This window comes from Corvus hawaiiensis, chromosome 6 (genome assembly GCF_020740725.1).
Source record: "Corvus hawaiiensis isolate bCorHaw1 chromosome 6, bCorHaw1.pri.cur, whole genome shotgun sequence".
NCBI classification, from domain to species: Eukaryota; Metazoa; Chordata; class Aves; order Passeriformes; family Corvidae; genus Corvus; species Corvus hawaiiensis.
The window spans coordinates 24,959,058-24,977,379 of record NC_063218.1 but is presented as its reverse complement, the minus strand read 5'-3'; the positions used below and the strand labels follow the sequence as shown (position 1 = coordinate 24,977,379).

Here is an 18,322-nt window from a genome sequence, read left to right as displayed (position 1 = left end):
AATAGGTAGTAAGGTTTTGTTACTGCTGTGTAAGTTTTTGCTGGGTTTGTGCCAATAAGGCTATGCTTGAAATATCTGAGAGATTAGTATTATTCTGTGATTGTAACAGGTACGCCATTTCTATAACATATGCCCTGCATTTTTTTATTTGAAATTCCAAGTGTCTTAATGTTTACATTTCAAAACAATGGGAAGGGTGTGGGTCCCTGGTGTTTTTGCTCTGACTAATATTTCTGTGCAGTAACACTCCTGTACTGTACCTTATATCTCAAAAGAAAAATTAAGTCATTCTCAAAGCCTGCAGATTTGTCTGATGACTGTATGAATACTGGGCTAAATTGCAATCTGAAATAGTCTTTGGAAATGTGTTTCTACCTGCTGTTCCTTATGTGTGTTAAACTGGCATTCAGATGTTAGGGAATGGACTTAAAAGTGAGATTGTGAAAGCATTTGTTAAAAATAAACTACTCTGTTAGAAATCTTCTGAAATAGTATAATTTTGTTTGCTTTATTTGTTTTAATGATTAGTGTTCACTTTTGCTTATGGTTTGCAAAAATGGAATGATGGTTTTTCTTTCACATGGCGCATACTTGGATGGGGCTTTGAGCAACCTGGTCTAATGGAAGGTTTCCCTGCCCATGGTAGGGGGTTGAAAACAGGTGATCTTCAAGGTCCCTTCCAGCCCAAACCATTCTGTGGTTCATGGTAGCAAACTAGTACAGCACTCCAGTCATTCAAACCCAGTTATTTGTTGCAGTCTAGAGAGGAAGCTCTAGACAGTATTCCAACTTGTTAGTGTTTCACTGCATTTTTAAAAAAGGGACACAAATCACAACTATAAACATCCTTGTGCTTTGGAGGGAGGGAATAAAGAGTCAAGTGTGGGGTTGACCCCAGCCAGCAGTTAAATGCCTGCACAGCTGCTCGCTTGCTGCTCCGCCCAGCAGGCTGATGAAGAAAATAAGGACAGTGGAAGAAAACTCATGTTCCGAGACAAAGACAGTTTAATAAGCGAAGGAAAAGGAAAGAAGAACAAACGATCAAAACTAAAAACAATGAAAATTTATGCAAACAGAGTCACTTGCCACCTCTTACCTGCAGCGCACTGTGGTCCAGCCAGTCTCAGAGAACAGCTGCTTTGGAAGAAAAACCACATAACCCCTTCTTTGCTTTACCTAGTTTCCATTGCTAAGCATGACATTATATGGTATGGAATATCCTTTTGGCTGGTTTGGGTCAGTTCTGTCCCTCACAATTTCTTGTCCACGCCCAAGCTACTCTCTGGAGTGACAGAGTTGGTGGGAAACAAAAGCCTTGATGCTGTATAAGAAGTGTAAGCAATATTCAGAATACTGGGATGTTATCAGCACTGTTTTAGCTATAACCCCAAAACAGCAAAGTACCATGTGCACAACTGTGAAGGAAGTTAACTACATCCAAACCAGAGTCAGTAAAAGTAGTAACATATCTTTTCAATAGTACAAATACTCTTTTCTAGAATGCATTATGAAAGGCATTTTGTAAATTTGTAGCAGCACTGATGATAGACACTTAGATGGATATACAGCTTACATTTTTGAGGGAGGATTTTATAAATTTATATAAGTACAATTTACTTGAGCAAGTGTCAATTTTTAAAATTTTAATAATAATTTAGAAGAAATTTTACTTCTATGCAACGGTGACTTGTCATATGAATGAAGTTGCAACATATATATTTGGCATTAGCGATGTGTCTTAAGCCACCAGTGTTTTGTTTGAGAATGATCATGCCCTTTTGTTTTGAGCCATTGTTCTTTGAATTTTGGTTTAGTTAGTACCAGAGGCAGTCATATTAGCACAAATAAGAAGCTGTAGCAGAATTTAAGTATTTGACTTGAGTGTTTATGAAAATAAGCTTTCCCTGCCTCTCAAGGGCATGGTTACAAAGTTTAGCTTATGTTCTTGTTAAAGGGATGTTTTCTTTGGAGAGGAGGGTTGGGGTTTTTTTCAGAAAAAGTTTGACAGCAAAGCTTTCAGTGAAATACAGGGTAGAGCTGAAAAGACAAAATGTTCAGAAAATTACATTCCAATGAATGTTTGCCCTTAGAAGCAAAAGAAGAGCTTGATAATCTCGTATGATGCATGAAATGAGTGGTAAAGTCAACAGGGTGGATATACTGGTCATTGAAAGGTGAGGGAAATAAGACAAGCCTTCATTAAACTTGGCCTTTAAATGTTTTTAAAAAACAAAATACAGAAACACCAAGTCTTGCACCTGCCAGTGCAAGGAGAACATCATGAAAAGATGAGTGATAACCAGTGTTTTTCTGTGCTTGATGCATCAGTTGAATTTGGCAGTTGCTCTGAAGAAAGTGGAGACCACCTCTGTGTGTTCAGCATTCCTTATGTATCAGCACCTGAGTCCTTTGAGAGATTTTATGTAGTGCCTGAAGCATTCAGCAGGGAAGTACAGCACATGTTGAATAGCAAAGGTTGTAGTGAGAACTGATGTTTTGACCCAGGGAAGATGATAGAAATGTAGAGCTAGCAATTTTGAGAAGCTTTGGGAAGTATCTGAGCTTCTAGGCTCTGGTTCTCTCTCAATCCAAAAGATCACAGATTAGTTTGTAATTCTGATATAAGCATGAGTAACACATTTTTCTGCTGACTGTATAGAGTACCTCAAGGACCTATTGATAGTCGCCTCTAGCCTGAGATTTTATCCGTGGCACAGCGGTTTTTGTTAACAGGTTACATTGTGTGGGGAAGGAGATTATGGTAATTTAAGCCATATAAAGAACTCCTGCAAAACACAGAACAAAACATTAGCTTGTGCAGAGGCTTGTGATCTTCTGTATTGATCAGCTGTAAAGCAACAACTGATTGAAAAAGGTCTCTTGATCTTCTGAGGTCTCAGTGATTTCTGAGTGCAAATGGGGGAAGAAGGGACACATAGTTGCAGTCTTACAAGCAAAACTATTTTGACTGAGGTCCTTGAATTTTTTTTATGACTTAAATTTGCCTCTTAGCAGCAGGACTGGGCAAAGCTTTAATATTCTGAGTTCAGCTTTTATTTGGACATAGAAGCTCACTAGCTATAATGGCAAAGCATCTTTCAAAATCTTAACTCTAGTCTGTCAGTAAAATACATGTGATATTATACTTGCAATCTGGCTCATGCCTAGAAACAGTATAGCAGTAAAGAGAACTAGCAAGATAAATTAGTTTAATACTGACATTTATGAGCTAAGCAATATGGACTGTTCTGTTCTTAGAAATGTGTTGTATGAAATAGTTGAAAGCAAATTAATCAGCTAAGAGGGAAATGTACCTGATGGCTAATGTATCTTAAATTATGTATACTTCTGACACTTAGCCTCTTCTGAAGGTTGAATTACTTTGGTGGTGGTTTCATTCTTATTCGCCTTTGGAGGTGGATTGCATTCCTCTTTGGAGCTGGGGGGTTGTGCTGGCTTCCCTGCTCAGCTTTGCAAATGCAGTGTGGTTCAAACTGATGTTACTGCACTTTATCCACCAATGAGCAGTTTTGCCCATTCCCTATATCTAAGGTACAGATTCCAAGTGGATATGTCAAAAAATCCTTTTTTCCATATTTTGTGTTTGTAGGACAGATTTGAGTCATTATCTCTAGGATAAGGAGATGGTAAAACACCTTAGTAGTTCCTACAGGGACTATTTACATAGAAGAAGGATATTCCTCTTTCTCCCTAGATCTTGCCAAAGTTTTTGTTTCTTATATGGTTTTTAAAATAGCATAAATTACATTCCAAGGATTTTTATCTTATTTTACATTGTTTATATATGTGTCTATGTATATAATTAAAGTAGTGGTTTACAATTTTTAAGGATCTGGCCAAATTAAAACTGAAGTTGTTTTTTTAATATATGCCTGGTTATGTGTTGTAATACCATTTGACTGTAGATTTTTTGATAATTTTTTCTTGATTTTCAAGAGCTATTAAGGAATGCCTGTACCTATTTTTGTATAAAATCTGCTTTGATAACAGATAACCAATTTGATATTTCTACATATTAAATTCTGTATACAAATAGTGTTTAGATAAGCTGCTTTAATCACTTATTGTGCATATTTTATAATTTTATAGTTAATTCAAGAAGTTAGAGTAATTGTTTTTGTTGTATACTTTTGTGACTGGTTGTAAATTAATCACAGAAGTACAGTGTCAGCATGAATTAATTATGCAAGTAAACCAAATGGCTATTTCATTATTTTATTGAAACGCCAAGAGTTTGAGGAGATCTTTTGTCTTAATATATTAGCCAGAATTCTTTGGGAAAAATCTTAGTATGTTTAAGGCAATGGGAAAATACTGCTTTCAGTACATCCTACAGAGATCCTGTTTAAAACAGACGACAGTCTGTCACATTCAGTAGCACATCAGTCATCAGATTTATTCTAATTCCTTAAGCTGAACATTTCATTCAAGCTTGTAGATTGTCTTGTCAAGCTACCAAAAGCCTCATAGCTTTTCTGCCAAGCATAGAGTTGCACCAGCAGTTCACAAATAAATGCTAAGCTGCAAAAGTATTGTTTATTTTCTTTAACCTTTTATTCAGTTAACTACACTGTTCTTTCATGTTATTTTCTCCACGTGTGTTTGTCACAAGGTATTCAAGGGACTGCTTCCTAAACATGCCTCATCCTGACCACAGCCACTTCAAACCAAGGACCACTCATTTTGGCGTGTGTTGTTTTTACTTGTAGCAGTCTAGACCACCGTGGTTATCACATTCCTCCTCTAATCACAAAGGCCCAGTGAGCAGCTTCATTTGCTGCAGACGTGAAGGAATCTCACTGCTGCTGCACATACAGCTGTGGTGTGGCCAGTGTGGCTTTGTGCAGAGTGGCTGTGGATTTCTTGCCTTGTATGGAAAGTGACACTTTTGCTCTCGGCACATACAGCCATGACATTCTTTGTATTTATTTGTCACAATCCTTTTAGGATATTTTCTCATGCTGTATTGTATATGTCTGTGTCTCTTTTTTTTTCCCATTTCCTGCCTGACCTTCTCTAATTCTGAGCCTTTTGCTTTAAATGAAGTCTTCTGTGTAAACCATAGCACTTGCATATGAAGTCTACTTAAGCCTTACATGGTAGTGAGAACTTGACTTGAGACATACTTTCTTTGAAGTCAACATATGTATGTCTGAGGTAGTAAAACATTAAGGATCATTGGTTGAAGTTAATCAATTGAATTAAGAAAAGAAAGTAAACTATTAGATAGGTGCATTTGTATAAATTGCATTTAAGGCCAAAAAATTACTTGTTAAAATACTGAAAGCCTCATGTCCAGATAAGACTAATCTCTGTGTTAAATTGCTAATGCTATGGCATTCAGTATAAAGTTGTGACTGCCCTTTAATAGGAAAGAGACTTCCTTCATTGTCTCTTTTAGTTATTAAAAAATTAAATCTAAGTTGTCTGTTTATAATTTTCCACAATCACCAACTTCAGAACTCTACTTTTTACTTCTAATTCTTCACTGTAACTTGTGATTTCTTCTAGTATGGTTTTTTCTGTCATTTACATGCAGTGCTACATTTTCTCTCATAATCTGGTGGTTTTCTTTGTTATAAAGCTCTGCTATTTTTAATACTTTTTCTTGGTCTGTTAAATGGCCAGTGTGTTCTTTTAGCAGACTTATTCCTTGAATGGATATTCTGAAATACACATGTACATGTCTAAAAAGGAACTGTGGGGTTGAAGCCCTAGATAAAATTAAAGCCTGAGTATATAAAAAAAAGATTGTTAAAATGTCAAGATAATGAAAAGTCAGAAAATAAATTATGCCTATTATTAATTTTGAATTGTATTCAAACATAGAAATATGTATCATAGACAAAAGCTGATTACAGAGAGATAAAATTCAATTTTACACTAGGATAATTGTTTTATGTATTTTACATTTATTTATAAGATCAGATAAAGGCCTGGAATTCTCAGTATAAATCATAGTATGGTCCTGATGAATGCCAAGGTCAGTAAAAGGAAACCCCATCACCTGGAAAACACATATCTCCTGCAGAAAATACAAAGTGAATAAAATGAAAGTGATAAGCACCATCTTTCCTACTATACATACGTTATTTGCATTATAGTGTTAGAGCTTAGAGTAGTTTTGGTTTTTCAAAGGAGTGAATAGGTATCAATGCTCTCAGCATCCTCCCATATATTATCTGTAGCCAAATTAACATACCTTTGCTAAGTAGAGATTAATGCAAAACTTACTTGAGGTCTGGGAGTGAGAATGTAACTGTTGTCACAGTTACACTGAGAAATTAGGTTGGCCCTATTCAAACAGTCTTGCATGTACTGGAGATATAGTTGATGGGATCCAAATGCCATGTAGATGGTGGAGCCCATGATTTAAGAGTACATTTCTGTAATAAATTACTTCCTATCAGGAAAGCTTTATTTTATCCAGAATCAAATCTCTGGTATGTCTTCAAGAGAAGGAAATTTAACTATTTTTCAGACTTGACAGGACAATAAAATGGATTCTAGTTTCTCACAGAAGTGACTCTATGTTGGGTACCTCAGCTGAGCATCTGAGCATCAACCTCTAAGTAACTGAATTTCAAGCCAGAATTTGAAACATGTAGGTAGTGAACTGAAACAGCTGCCACTCATCATACCACACACATTTAATAAATAAGCCATAATGTTCAGTGATGGGTTTTTTCATATGTAGTGTATTGGAGCTTTTGAGTCCTAGGACAATAAAAAATAGACTTCTTAACAAACTGGACATTTTCCACACATGTTGGCTTCCAAAACATGGCTTCATCAGCTGCCTTTATTCAGCAGCAAGGAGTTCTGCACCTGTTGCTTTTTAGAGTCCAGCTTTTTTGGGCTTCTGTCAAAGTACCAGTGTCACAGAGGTCAGGAATTTGTACTCTTACCTGAGTTAGATCACATCAGAGAGTAGTGACTCGATAGCTGTACTTGACAGCAACTCTTCTAAGTAATTGCTGGGATTTCAAATGGTCTTTCGTTTCCTTCTGAAATTGTAAGTTTTGTATAAGCTTGTAACTTGTTCTGCTTCATCAAAGGAAGGGCCACTGCTTCAGGATCAGAATGTGATCTTTGGTTTGTCAGGTTGGATTCAGGGTAAATGGTTTTGCATGCTAAATGTTGAACAACTATGGAGTTCTGGTATAGTGCTTGGTAAGCTTCTGCACAGGCAGTAGCTCAGCAGCTTCCATCTGCTGGGCTGGTGATGAGATCGCTGAGATCTGCTTCCATGTAATCAGGCTTTCTTTCCAAGTGCTGAAAAGGGATTAGACTGCAGAAGTACAGATACAGAAATTCAGCCACCTGTGAGAACAGGCTCGCCTTCGATTTTTTGATATAATTGGATTTCTTTCTTTCAGGATCATAGTGAGGCCATTCCTGATTCAATAAAATTGTGAAAGGGCACTAGTGGACCCCGTCCACCTGTTTGTTCATGGTATCCTGAAATATAAAAGAATGAAGCATCCATGAAGCATCCTTTGTCATAAAGGTTATGGATTAGGGTGTGATTGGTGTCTCCAGAGACTGTTACTGTGGGAAGTACAGTCAACCAGTTAAGGGTGTTTAAGTTAGTTTTCTGCACTACAGCAGCATAAATGTAGAGTGATATAAATACGTCTGGGAGCAAACTTGAGCTTCTTGCTTTATGGACTCAGAGTTTGATGGTAGCAAGAATAAACAGAGTTGTGGTGTGTAACACTTCGCACAGTGTGCTGAAGGTGACTGCTGTGCAGGTTTACAAGGTAACTCTAATTAAAACAGTTTCCCCTTGAAATGTAATTTTGTTCCTCCTCTTCACTATCCAGTGGTAGACTAATATTTGTCTCCGGAATGTTTTTCCAGGATCTGAAGTGGAATTACAGTATCTGAAGGTTACTAAATATTAGGCAAAAATTATAATTCTCTTCATAGTTTAAAAGTATCTTTCATATTTCAAAAACCCTCCTGGATGTACAATTCTTTTGGCAAACATTCACTGTCTTGCACTAGAGAGAAAACTTACTATAAATAGCATAGGCTGCTTTCATAGTGAGGTTCCCCTCCAGCTGTATCCAAATTTACCTTAAAAGTTAACAACAACTGAAAAAAAAATCAAACCAAGTACTTTATTGAGAACCCATTTAGTGTTACAAATGACACTTTCTTTCCAATAATACAGCCATTCATGTCATTAGAGAGATTGGGAAAATTAAGAATTATCTGTGCATCTTCAGCTCTTAAAAATCCCACATGTAATAAAAACCAGTGATGGATCTGGATTTTTTTAAACTGTAATCCTGTATAATATAATTATGTTTGAAAGTGTCACCATTTAGTAATACAGCAATTATAATGTAAATAAAAGAAAAATTTTGTTCCAGTTGCTATAGAAATTCATTCAGATTAATGTTAAACCCCAGTTATAAAGAAGTTCATAAAAATTATCAGATGTTATCCAAAATGTTTTGAAAAAGACCTTTATCTCATCTGATTAAAGAAAAATGTGATCAGAGCATGAGTTTGCTAGTTATGGGGTCTCTGGACTTCTCAAATGTCTTGAGAAACAGGTTTTTAGGGAGGTGTCTATTAATGGATGCCTGAGTGTAGGTGTGTTTTTTCAATCTGTCCTGAAAGCACTGCAGAAAACCTTGTAAGTACTGAAGTGCCTTTTCCTGAGGTTTAGTTTATATATGGTGAGTATCCTTGATTTAAAAAAAAAAAAAATTTTACGCCTCAGTAAAGTTCAGTGTGGTGAGTAAATTAAATTGAGTTCACTTAACTCTTTTCAGGCAGACAACAAGTTATGGCAAAAACAGCAACCTTTCCACAACACCTCCTTTCCCAAACAAGACTGCTCAGCAGATGCAGAGTCCAGCTGAAGAACTGAGTACAGTTATTCCTTTGGATAAGCAGAAATATGAACAGACATAATTTAATAGATAATCGTGGCTTTGAAGTCTTGAAGAAATTAAAAGACAAATGTTCAAGACCACTTTGAAAGCAGTTTCAAAGGGTCATAACTTGCACCAGAAAAATTATGCCTTTTTTTTTTTACATTAAAGTCTGAACATGTTAAGATTTGCCTTTGACAGAAAGGAGTTAAGGAGTTATGAAAGCACAACACTAAAAAAAGTTGTTTTCATTTATAATGAATTTTAGGAAATAATTCAGAAGACTTTCTTCTTTCCTTCCAGTTGGACTGTGAAATAGGAAGTTATTTAGTAGTTTTCTTAGTGTTATGATTAGGCACAGATGCCATACTAGTGCACATACCTAACTTTGTCAGGTGCTCCTTCAGCATGAAAGGGGAGATAGAACTGTGGAGCCTGCAAGTCTTGCAACTTCACAATGTCCAAGAATATCTTCAGAATTATTCTGAGTATTTGAACTGTTGGCCAGATTTTCCATTTTTTTAATCTTGTATTACCTACGCTTCTATAGCTATAAAGTCTTGATTTTTTTTTAATTTTTATTTTTTAGTGATGCCAAGCAGTGAAATACGTAATAACCACAGCATCTGACAAACAAGCCTCAAAATATTGCACAATCGTGTGCAAGAGAAAGCAGTCATCAAAATAAGCCTCAGTTTCCGAGCTGCTGTCTCAGCTCTAGTGTTTTGGCAATGTATTTTGATGAATCAAGGAATAATTAATGCAAGATGTTGGAATTTAGGATGAACTTGCAAGAAAGAATAAAACATCCATTTCCTTTTACAAAAAAAAAAATGTTGCTGAAAATGGCTAGATAATCCTAGGTCTTGAATTTTTCTAGGATTTTTTTTCCCATTTTTCTGTGTGGAAAGAATCTGATGTTAAGAGACAGAACCCCTAATAAGAAGTTTTTCTGTCAGTTGTATAACCCTCAACTTATATGAAAATCTTTGTCATTTATATTCTCAGAGGAATTCTTTAAGGCTTCTCCACTGTAAATTATTTTCATGGTTTTGGCTGAATAATGTGCTTATTAAGGGTTTAAAATGAACTTTCTTCAAAACCCAATAAACAAATTTGGGTTATTTAAAAAACATATTTGTCCACCTTTTTCATTCTGTGTGTTGCATATCATTATAAATAATCAAAAGATCAAAGAATGAGAATGATCTATGTATTCAAATACTAATTAAATAAAAAAGATGGACTATTTCATTGGCTGAAAAGGAGCAGAAATGACACAGTTTTCATTATGTGTGTTCTGACATTTCTGCTTGTGTTTAAAATTGTCCTGCACCTTGCTTTGGAAGACCTTTTCTAACTAAGTTTCCATTGTTCATAACTTTTAACATTTTAGACAGTCTTTTTTTTTTTTTTCCACAGAAGGAATTTCCTGCCTACTGGGTGAAGTTGACTTATTTTTTGTAAGTTTCAGCTGAGAGAAGGTTTTGAATTTTTTCCAAATGAGAGTTAAAGGATAAATACGTTGTTTTCCCTGACATTAAAAAAAAAAAATGCAGCAGTTTGATTGGTAACCTCATATGTGATTATGTTTTGCATTGCTTTCTTAAGGTTTGGCAGGGAAATTGATCCACTGTCAGAAATATCTGTTATGTGACTTATGATCTGAACTTTCTAAACTTCAGCTAATGCCTCTTTTTTTTCCTTTTTTTTTTTTGTTTTGTTGTTGTTTGCTTGTTTGTGGTTTTCAACTGCCTGTCACTGATTCAGTCTGTGGTGACTCCCCTTTAATCTTGTACCTTCCCCTGTTGGTGCAACATCAGGAAACAGTGCAGCAATTGCTATGGTGCTGAATGTTTGCCAGGTTTAGCCTCTTCAGTCTTTAGCTTACATTTAAATTCTGGACATTCTCAACAGGCTTAATTTCACTGATGTGTCTCTGGTTCTCATTGAGTTTTGGCCCACCTCAGAATACCAGATTCTTCTCTGGGAGTCCAAGAGAATTTCTGAATGTGTACATTTTTATTTTGAATTGTACTGGTTTTCAGATTTCTTTGGTATTGCAATAAATTTCCAGGAAGCATCTGGATTAATTTCCTAAAATCACTAGCCTACTAATCATCCCTAAATAAGCAACTGCATATAAGGCATGCTGTATATCATGCATGTTAAGCATATCGTAAAACACACAGTCAATGCATAAGTGCCGAAAACGCTCAGAAATGTTGTTGTTGGAGTGTAGAAAACATAAAATTGTAGGATAATTTAGGCTGGAAAAGACATTTAAGATCATCAAGTCCAACCATTAATGCAGCACTGCCAAGACCACCGTTAGACCAGATTCCCTAGTACCACATCTACACATCTTTTAAATACATCCAGGGATGGTGACTCCACCACTTCCCTGAGCAGCCTCTTCCAAAGCTTGCCAAACCTTTCTTTGAGGAAATTTTCTCTAATATCCAATCTACACCTTCTCTGGTGTGACCTGAGGCCATTTGCTCTTGATCTATTGCTTGTTACTTGGAAGAAGAGACTGACCCCTGCCTCACTGCAACCTCCTTTCAGGTAGTTGGAGAGAGCAGTTAGGTCTTCTCTCAGCCTCCTTTTCTCCTGGCTAAGCATCACAGCTCCCTCAGCAGCTCCTCATAAGACTTGTGCTCTAGAGCCTTCACCAGCTTCATTGCTGTTCTTTGGACACATCCTGAAGTATGCCATTTCTCTGTAACTTCCACTTCTTGCTTATCAGGGTGAAGTTCCAACTCATAGTCAACAAAGGCACTGTTTACTGCATCTAGTTGCTAAATATAAAAAAAAATCAGAAGTTCAGGCGAGACTGTATGTTTATTGAGTCAAAATGTATGTCTGTTCACACCTGAGCAACACTCTATGTTCCTATGCTTTTACTGCTGTGCAAGCATGGTTTAGGGAGCAATTACGCTTGTAGTTGAAGGATAGCTTTCTTTTCGGGTAGTCATCTAAGAAAATGATAGCTCCGTTAACTTGCTTATAAAGAACAAATATGGCTAATGTGGAGTCAGTGTTACTTCTCTGAGCTTTTTAGCTTGTGAAATTTCAGGTGAAGTGATTCCTTTCAGCAGCTGAAGCATGCACTGTAGAATTGGAGTAGTTCCATAATTTGGGTAGGACCAGTGCACTGGATATGTTGCTTTATGACAGCGGCGGAGGCACATTTGTGTTCATGCTGTCTAAAACAGCCTGACAGATACATAACTGGTGAGGTTGTGTTTCTCTGCAGGAAACCGACAGGCCCCTCTCAGTCCCCATGTACAGGACTGGATCTTGAAAGGTTGGCACATTTCTGACAGGCTTCTGCATGTTCAGTGCTCATGATAGTTTTTGGTCAGGCTCCAATATCCACACTGTTTGTAGCCTTTATGCTTTTTATTTTTACTGCATTTGCTGTCAGGGAAAATGGCGCTATTTGAAGGCACCTTGAGAAATGTGAGTTGGCTGGATGAATCAAGTTTCTCTGCCTCAGTGTGTTTTTTTGCCTCCTTTTCTTCACTGAGTCCCTGTTCAGTCTTACTTCTTTCTGTAAAGGGAGCCAAACAATTGAAATGTTTTTGGCAGGAGACATAATTTCTGCTTAATGCTATTACTTGTACTAGTGGTTTTTGAATTTGGCTCTAAGTTACTACTTCACATTCTTATGTGCATATAATGTTTTGTGATTTTATTTTTGCTTTTATGGTAAAATCTGGGCTAGCAACTTAGTTCTGTGATAAAAGAAATGATGATTTGGGGATTTGGGAATTTTAATATATTGAATATACTATACAATGAATTTTGCAAACATAAACACTGTAGATTCATGTTTCTTGAATCATTTCCACAGTTAGCTTTGGAGCTCTGTAGTCACAGTGACTTTTTTTCAGGTTTGGGGGAGGGATGGATTTTGTGGGGCTTGAGGCCAAAACTTTCAGAAAGATGGGTAAAATAACTGTATGAGTGGTCCATTTTTGGTTTATTGAAGGGTGGTGTGCAAACCAATATTTGACATTTGGCCCAGTGCCAAATCATCCAGTCATGTAGTAAACTGAAAAAAATCAGGTGCTCAGGACCAGTAGGGCTCAAAATGCTGTGTGGATGCTGCTGTTGCACTGTTTACTCCTTGTTGTCATTTAGCCTGTCTGCCGCATGGGTGGTCTTTGGTTGTGCCTCACTGCTATTTGGTTGTTGGTTGGTCAGGGGCTCTACTGACCTACCCTGTAAAGCAAAAAGCAACCTAGTAATTTTTCTGTTACAGGAATTCTAGTTCTGGTGGGTTTGTTTTGTTGCAGTCCTTAGAATAACAAAATAGGTAGGCAGGAAGTGCATGTCATCCAGTTCAGAATGGGGCAATCTCCAAAATTAGATTGGGTTGATATATCCAGGTGAGTTTTGCCCATGTCCAGCCACAGAGATTCTGTAACCTTTCTAAGCAACTTGTTCCAGTGACCTTCCTTACTGTGAAAAATTTTCTCTTACCCATAACACTGAGTTTTCTGTGTTACAACTTGTCTGTGTCAGAAGGATCTGTCTCTGTCTTCTCTATATTTGCTCCCAAGGCAGCTAAAATGCAATAAAATCCCTGTGTAGCCTTCTCTCCTTAAAACCAACTAACCAAACTCTTGCAAATTCCTCATAACTCATGTCCTGCAGACCCCTCATCATCTTCAATCACCTGCTGGACTTAGTTCAGGATATCCAGGAGCAGGTCAGACCGGATGCGGCACTTCAGATATGCCAAATAGAGGGGTTTCATGACTTCCCTTTGTCTACTGACTATGATCCTGTCAACAGAATGTAATACACAGGTAGCCCTTAGCCCTATGTAGTGCTGATTCTACTAAAATATTCTATTAAATATTCTTTTGGCTCCAGATAAGACAACAGCTTGTTTAAAATGCACATATTTGTTCCTATCTGTAAAGGCTATGGAAATCACAGTTTGCTTGTAAAATGTTTAGAAATGGAGATCTGGCTGTCTATAACAATATATAATGTGATATATAATATTGAATTTTAAGGCCGGTGAAGAGTTTACAAAAAAACTGAAGGATGGCTAAATGATTTGCCTGTTCACACCTGATCAAAGCGTGTCTTAGTTTCATTATTAGAATGAAAATAATGTTAGTTAGAGTGTCACAGAAGAAAGCTGCTTCACAGAAAGCACAGCAAGATGAGAAAAGCTGCAAAAAAAGGAGAGTCAGTCTTTGACAAGATTTTCTGCAGTTTTCTTTAAGTTTCAAAGAGATGGTGGGCAGGGGGCAAAGGAAATGGCATGTATTGTCAAAGAGAAGACAAAACTAAGGAAAAAGAAAAGAATTGGACAAAGGACAGCTAAAAACAGGGAAAGAAGACAACAGAGCAGGCTGAAGATTGTTCAGTAACTAAAATACAAATAGAGATTGTTAATGTGAAAGAGAATCTATCAGAGGGCAGGAGAGATAGGGGGGCTGTTGGTGAGCTGATATCCATATAAACATTTCCTGATGCACAGAGAGAGAATTGAGCCTTGAAGACACTGAGTTCAAGTTAGGGAGAAAAAATAAAGATGAAAGTACATGTCCCTTATCCAATTAAGTTTAATTTAGGAATAGGTGAAACCTATTGTAAACCAGTTGGTTTTATGCATTTTATGCCTCCTCTCGTGTGTTTGTCAAAAGCATGACAAAGAGAATAAGTGCTCTTTGGCTTACGGTATGCCATCATTAAAAGCACCAGATGCAAATTTTGTAGTGAGAATATGAAGAAACTGCTGCAGCAACAAGGGAAAAATATCTGAGCCCCATTTCTTCATGTCTTTTCTGATTTATGCAGGTTAGTAGAAACCAACTGCATATGTCTTATCTCCTTTTGGGTCAAGAATCAGCAGGAAAGAAAAGCCAGGGATTATTGCTTCACTTTGCTCTCTGGGTAAATGTTTTTATCAAGCTTCCAGGTAATGAAGTTACTTTTATTAACCAAAATCTTTAAGTCTTTTTAGCAATGTGAGAGTTATAAATTTGAAGTACTACTCACGCTGCATTCATCCACTTATTAATCCACTTGTCTATGTTTTATATTCTTTTTGAAAGAAATAGAATATTTTGCATGAACTACTTGTATTTAAAAACATATAAAAGTAATAGAATACGATACAATAAAATAAGTACCTCTGTAATCAATGTATGTTTCACTTCACAGCTTTTAAGTATCTAACAGATGAGTATTATTCCACTTGTAAGAAGTACTTGAATTGGCTGTTTCTGTTACCCTTTGACTAGTGTTCTGTAACTGTCCAAAGCTAGTTTTAACTGACTTTAAATTTCCTTAGATTTCTGATATGCCATAAACTTTCTTAAGGTAAGGAGGAAATGTGACTCTTTTTGGAGGAGTGTATCATTGAATCAAAACTTGACATCCACCTGGGCTAAGAAAACTGTTTGTTCCCTGGGGAAAGGCTTTGAGACAGTAACTGGTTTTTATGTAGCGTACCCTCCTAAGTTAAGGTTTTTAGTTTAGCATGCCCCAAGGCAAAACGTTTCAGGATATTTTAGAAGATCCTGCCAATCTAATTAATCTTATGGAAATAATGCTAAAATTCATTCTCTGTTTCCCTCTTCATAAACTATATGGTACTTCATCCCTGCACTGTCAATGGCAATGGTTAACTGCATCTTTAAGGGGGACAAAAACTGGTTCAGTGCTGTTCCCAGGGGTAATGGGAATTGGTGTCTTGTTCCACCAGAGGTGGGGCAGGTGCCTTCTGTGTGGAAAAACTCTTCCAGGACTGAAGGACTTTTTGTGAAGAATGGGTGAATTCCATCGAGAGCAGCAAACATTTGCATCCTGTCACAGCAGCTAAGGCCATGATTCAGTGGTTGACTTCAAAACCTGTCAAGGCAAGACCAAGGAATGGGGGTTTGCAGTCACTGGGTCACCATATGGAGTGGTCCCAACAGTCTTTCTGTTCCTGAGGAGGGGAGTCAGTAACTGAACTCCAACTTAGAAGACAGACTTCTCAGTCCTGCCCAGGGAGAGAAAGCATTGATGTTAGCATTACTGTGGTGCTCTTGTGGGGTTGGGGTTATAGTGGGGTGCTCCTTTGTATAGTAGTTATTCTGTAGACACTCAAGAGGTTGGGTTTTTTGTCTCAGAGAGAGGGAATACTGCTACAGCTGTAATAAAAGCCATTTGGAACTGCACATGTAAAGCACTGTATGCTTTCTATCTTGCAGATGTATGTTACTTTTATATACCTCTTGTTTTTATTTAATTCCTGTGAAGTGTTTGTGTTGATGAATAATTAGAACCAGGATTGGTATGCCATCCTTTTGAATAAGCCATTATTTTGTTTAGATCTTTTTTTTCTCTTAAAATCCATTCATATTCCAAGGTACTGAAAGGTAAAGTATTTTAATGGTGTTTTTGCAGAATGTTTCCTTGAATGGATGAGGAAAGTCATTCCAGTTAGCACTGTATAAAAAGTGAGGGCAGTGCAGTGAGCTTAATTTTCCATTTTTGTCTGTTACAGATGTAAATAATTCAAACATATAAGCATGGAAAGAAGTTAACAGTTTGAAACTAGGACTGCATGAGTCTCATAGGATAATGTTAGTATTTCCTGTGTGCTTCAATTTGACATTCTTAAGAAAAAGGTTGCTTTTCCTGAAGTATGAGAAGCATGAGCCATTTAATAGTTAATGCTGTTTTTCACTGGGCTCCTATGGTAAATTAGAATGTTCATGTATTTCATGTGTATGCTTATGCAATTAAGCATACACTAATTTCTTTCTCTTTGGAAAATACTTCTCCAAATCAGCACTTAATACATGAAGATTTAAGATTATATCATCTGTTTGTTTAAGGTAAGCATTAGGACAGGTATTATTATTTTATAATAGATTCTTAATCCCTTGTCTGTGAAGTGTTGATGTTTTCATTAGAGTTTAAATATGTTGCATGTGTACAGAAAGCCTGAAATCTCAATATGTGGTCCTATCAATTTTAATTATTTGAATCATTAGAACATCTATTTTTTTGCTTAAGGGTACACCAATGTACCACTGAATCTGTTTTTTAAGGTTTTTTCCAGTTTAATGTCTGAATCCAAATTCATAAAGAGTTGGAAAAATGAGATGTCTGAGCTATAGGATTCACAGGGATTTTATATGAAGCCTATTTAATCAGGATAACACTGTTATTAATATTCATAAAGTCAGCTGGAACACAAATGACAGACTATGGAGCCTAAAATTTTTTACTTGTGAATTTATTAAAAGCAGCTTAAAAAATTAATGGAATTTAAGTAAAGTTGACGAAAATGAAAATCTTATGTTAGCAGAAAAAATCTATATTAGAACTTCGTCTAAGACCATCTTGCATTGATATCTTTGACAGATTTCATTGGTACTTAAAGAAGAAAGATGCATGAATGGTCATTTAAAAGGATTTAAACACATTGGCACATTAATTTTTACATGAATAATAAGTAGTTTCCAAAAGCAATTAACTTACAGTGTACAAGATTTGAATAGAAAAATAGGACTGTGACATCAAAGGGCAAAGCAAATGTGCAGTACATTTTAAACTTTTAATAATACAACTTCTTAAAATAATTTTTTTCTTTTCCACAGTAAGTAAAGTAACAGAGCAAAGGTGTTTGTGTACAGCTTGGGTTTGTTTTGAAATACACCAAGATCTGGAAGAAATAAATATTTTTATGCCAAAGTGCTATTGGTAAAGAACAATTTTAAGGCTTTTACATTGATCAGGTGCTTTTGAATTCAAGCTTTCCTACAGTTTCTCTGTGTGGAAAACAGATATATACTGAACACAGTGTGTGATTTTTCTCCCATGCTGCTATATGCAGCATTGGGAAGCATTTTTATTTCTGTGGATGGCAAACCAGTTGGTTCTGAGAGTTCTTTCATTATTGTACTTAACTATGAATTTTATGTGACTGTTTCATTTTATATTCAACCTATAGGGACAATTTCTTTTTTATTTTCACTTTCTTTCATGATGTCCAAGTAGTTTTACACTAGTACAGGTTGAATAAATAGGTAGTGAATAAGGAAATTGGATTTTAAATTATCTCTAGTGTTTGGGTTATGGTTTCATTTTGTATTTTCGGTTTTGTCTCAGTCTGCCAGTACACTTTATTTTAATCTCCAGCTTTAATTTCCTCTCATTTTTACACTGATTATTAACAGATTGTCTTCAAATGAAAATAAGGATTTAGAATAATTGTGTTCAATTTTTCTGATGATTCCTTGTGTGAAAACCTTAATGGCCACTTCTGATCGTTGATATGGCGACGTTTAACACTCACTGAATAATGATGGCTCAGTAAGTTTTGATTCTAAATCAAAGGTACCTTCTGTAAAGGTACATCTTGAACGACAAGTAAGTTTTGTGCA

General features: G+C 36.3%; 1 protein-coding gene across 6 annotated transcripts in view; it reads left to right on the top strand.

The window, feature by feature from the left end:
• Positions 1 to 18,322, top strand: part of MIPOL1 (mirror-image polydactyly 1) — a 191,970-nt gene that overhangs the window by 12,517 nt on the left and 161,131 nt on the right. For 3 of the 6 annotated variants that reach the window (XM_048306214.1, XM_048306212.1, XM_048306213.1), the window contains exon 2: positions 14,739 to 14,859. The gene's annotated coding sequence lies outside the window, so the exon portion shown is untranslated. Of the gene's footprint in view, positions 1 to 14,738; positions 14,860 to 14,945; positions 16,514 to 16,722; positions 16,769 to 18,322 lie in introns of those variants that run through there. The other 3 variants (XM_048306215.1, XM_048306216.1, XM_048306217.1) reach the window with 3 other exon arrangements.